Source organism: Polyodon spathula, chromosome 6 (genome assembly GCF_017654505.1).
Source record: "Polyodon spathula isolate WHYD16114869_AA chromosome 6, ASM1765450v1, whole genome shotgun sequence".
NCBI classification, from domain to species: Eukaryota; Metazoa; Chordata; class Actinopteri; order Acipenseriformes; family Polyodontidae; genus Polyodon; species Polyodon spathula.
The window spans coordinates 5,878,915-5,882,940 of record NC_054539.1 but is presented as its reverse complement, the minus strand read 5'-3'; positions in this window follow the sequence as shown (position 1 = coordinate 5,882,940).

The following is a 4,026-nucleotide window of genomic DNA, read 5'->3' as shown; positions in this document are numbered from 1 at the left end:
ATTGCCACTGAAGCTCAGCACCTTTTTCCTGGCGGTGTTTGGCCCAGTTTAATTTGTAGTGCCACCTGTGAACAGTTTGAATATTCTTCGGTCAAAAGTGCAAAACCCTGAAGGGGCCAAAATAAGCCAATATGAGTGCAGAATACACTCGTGACTTTGTTTAACTTTTTTATAGAAAAAGTTGACACAACGAAATGGCAGGAGGGAGATAAAGAGTGAAGAGTTAAATTTAAAAAAGCAATTGTTTTAAACAGTTACTGCCAAACGCCATGGAAAAGCTGCGACGTGTCCTGAGCCTTGCAGAGGATGAAGAGCAAGGCTTAACTGCTCAGGTAGATGCACATTGTAATTCCATCGCACAGTCCAGGACGTTGGTTAGCAGAGCTGTGTTTCTGCACGGCCGATCAAAGTTTTATCATGCAACGCAGTGCGTAAGCGTTCGAGTTTGTTCCTTTTCACAACAGTGCGTTGGGGGAGAAACGCAGTTTACCTTTTTCATAATAACTGTTGTGTGCAATACGTGTTTAGTCATGGTTGGTCTCTAATTGAAAGAGAAACCATATAAGCCTTTAATATCTGTTGTTCAAACGCATTTTTATCACCGTTTGTGATTTGGTAATATTTTAATTTTTTTAGACCGTGCCATAGTCGTAGCAATATCGTTCAGGAGTTCAGATTTACTATTGTCTGCGCTGCACTCTGGGGGAAAAAGTATTCACTGTTGATACATTTCCATTTGGAAACCTTACTGTTAGTGGCTTTTTTGTACGTGTTAATAACAGAACACAGAGAGCAGGAGCGCTTCAGAGTAATATATATAATGTTTTGTTTTTTTTAATTAATGATTCATGATTTGTCTCAAGCTGTTGCCATCAGCTGTGCTTAGTGAAACGCTGCAGTGGGACAAGTTATCCACCACCTTTCCGCCATCTCACCCCCTAGACTTTCACTTTATGTAAAAAAAAATAAAGTTACACGAATAGAATACTGTTATAGGTCAGTGATAACAAAATCTATAGGGTTATTCTAATTCTGTAGTTTAATTTCTTATCCCCATAAGTTTAAGTGACTTAAAGTGACCTCGATAGTACAAACAGGACATAGCACAAATAACTAAGTAATTTGGACACAGTCAATGTTCAGAACATAATTTTTCATGGTGTGTGTGCTTTGTCATATAGGATTCAATGGGTACCAGAATGCCACTCCCACCTCACAGCTGTTGTGTCTCGATTATAAAAAATTATAGTAATTAAGATAGACCCTACATTATGTATACCATAAGCAATTAAAGAAGCACTAACAAGCTTATAAGTTCCATTCCTTTATCACTAGCAGTGTTACCACTGACCCTGTTTTCTGTAAGTATTTCAAAGACTACATTACAAATCGGAAGCTGTCACTGCTTCTTGGTACCTAAACCCTTCAGAGGTTGTGTTTCAGACTCACTAGCATGGTCTACTGTAACCGAGTAACACAGTGCTGTAATTAGTCTTCCTGCGCTGGTCTTTCTTCCAACCCTATTCAATTAAACAACTCTAAAATATTGAACTGTACTTGCACTGCAACATGGCCTGCTGACTGCAATGACCCTGTATGGTTGTATATAGTGGTCTCACGAATGATCTGAACGGCAGCTGTTTCCCTGGGGGAGAAGACCGGATGAATTAATATGCAGGGAGAGAGGATATGATTTTTAGAGCTTTAGTATAGACCTCAGCATGAATAACTTTGTGTTTTCTCCAAAGGTCCTGGATGCCTCCTCCTTAAGCTTCAGCACGAGAGTGAAGTGGTTTGTGATTTGTTTCGCTGCTGGAATTTTTTGTTCCATCCTTGTAAGTGCATCTGATTTGTAGTTGTCTCACTTGCAATACTATTGACCTACACTGTACAGTATTTAAATCTACACTCAAGGTTAAAAGGCTACATTTGTTTGAGGATTACAGTATATGGCTTGTTTTCATGCATTGGAGGTAGATTTCTATTGGTTTAGCTTTAAATGTATTTCCTACAGCAGTTAAAATGAAAGAAAACTGACCCGACACATGCTTGTAAGGGCTGAAGTGGACAGTGAAATATATTGCTTTTATTGATAATTCATGTGTGTGTGTTTTTTTTTTTTTTTTTTTTAATTATTTATTTTTACTTTTTCAAAACGTACTTTATTATATAATATAAGCCAAACGACCTGTCTAAGACAAAAGTGCCACGAAGACTTAATTACCCGACTGAAATTAAGTAATTCAAGTTTGTGTGGTGTTTTTTTTTTTTTTTTTTTAATTTTTAAATTTATTTTTACTTGTGCATGAAACACATTATTATATTCGGTTTGCTGGACAGATTCTGTTTTCAGGTGCTTCTGATGGGAGAGAGATCTTTAGAGACTGACAGAGAACAAGTAATTTGTGTACATAAACTCTTGCTGAGTTTAAAAAAACAAACAAAAAAAACAATTCTAACCAACAGGTGGCATTGCGCCATTAAAAACAAGAACAATCCAGTGGCTTCAGAAATAATCGGGTTTCTCCACGTGGTGCACTGTAATGTCATTACATGCCTGCAGTGGTCCGTGTCCTGCAGCTGTGATCTCTGCAGCATGCAGAGTGGTTTGTTTACCTCTAAACACACCTCTGTACCATGTTAGCCAAACATGATTTTTGAAATTTATTTATTTATATATAAAAACAGACTGAAGCAGGTGTGATTCAGTGTCACTGTAGAACCGCTACATTACATTGGTGGCTTTTGTTTTTATTTCAGAGTTGTGACTTATGAACTATTTACAGGTACAATAATTTCCCCATTAGCATGCAGTAGCAAACATTGTGCAACGCTAGAATGAACTGTGACCCTGTGAGCCCTTGCTTCTCTGTCTATTAAATATATCATCTGTGAATTGCCCTAGGATGTTTCTTACGTTTTCAAAGCCCACGCCTCTCTTTGTTGAGCTCTGCTGTCATTAAGTTAATCTGAGTAGCAGAGTGCTTTGTTTACCACTGTACTTATTATAATTCTTGATTGAAGTTATCGATTGTAGTGGGATTCCCCTTGCTGCAAAAAGGAGGGCATTTCCACTTCAAAACGTCTCTGAAAACATATCTAAATATGACTGATAAACTGCTGTCCACACGTATGGTGAAACCAGGCTGTGTGTGTGCTACTCCTCTTCCGCTTTCTTTCACGTATCTTCTTCTGTTAAACAGAAAGCATAACTGTACAAGCAGCATAAGTAACAAGCAGTTTCTTCCTTTTTGAAAGAAGACGTTTTATCCTATAACTTTGTGTCACTTTAATTCTAGAATCGAATATTCTGCAAAAGCTGAGCGTTTAGCTACAAGAGCTAATGTACTAGAGACAGCATTGGTTGGAGTGATTTTATTGTATTTCAGGGGGCTGGAGCTGGGGCTCCTCCTTTGTCATCCTACTAAAATATGTCAGTCAACCTTTAAATTGCCTGTCAATAGCCCTATTTAAACTAACCAGCTTCCTAATTCTTTTCCTGCTTTTCAGTTTCCTCCATCCTCCCTTCCTCCTCCACTTTGCTGCGTCACCTGTGCAACGGTCCCCTCTGGGGGCAAGTGAAGCTCACTTCCCAACCGTAGAGGCCGACAATGTCGTCTTATCCTCCGAGAGAAAGGTTCCTGCTGGTCAGAGGGGAACCCTGGCCAAAACTTTAACCACATTTCATCTTGGTTAGATGACTCAGTAAGCCAGGGAGACCTCAGTTCGTCCTCAATCTTTCCTTCATTTCCCCTTGGGAGAAGTTCCTCATTTAATGGCCTTGGAGGTCGATCGGTTCGGCCTCACCTCGATGAGTAGTCAAGGAGAAAACCCTGTTCTGTTGCTAAAGTCACAAGAGTTAGTCTTTATTCTAGTAGCCCTTTTACGCAGGCCTGCCTCCTGCCTCGTGATAGAACAATTGACAAAGGATTTCTGTTCTGCCACGTACTCAGCTTCTTGAACGTCACAATGAGCGCTGAACAAAATGACGAAGTGCTGCCTGGAACCGGTTACAATAGACAAGTG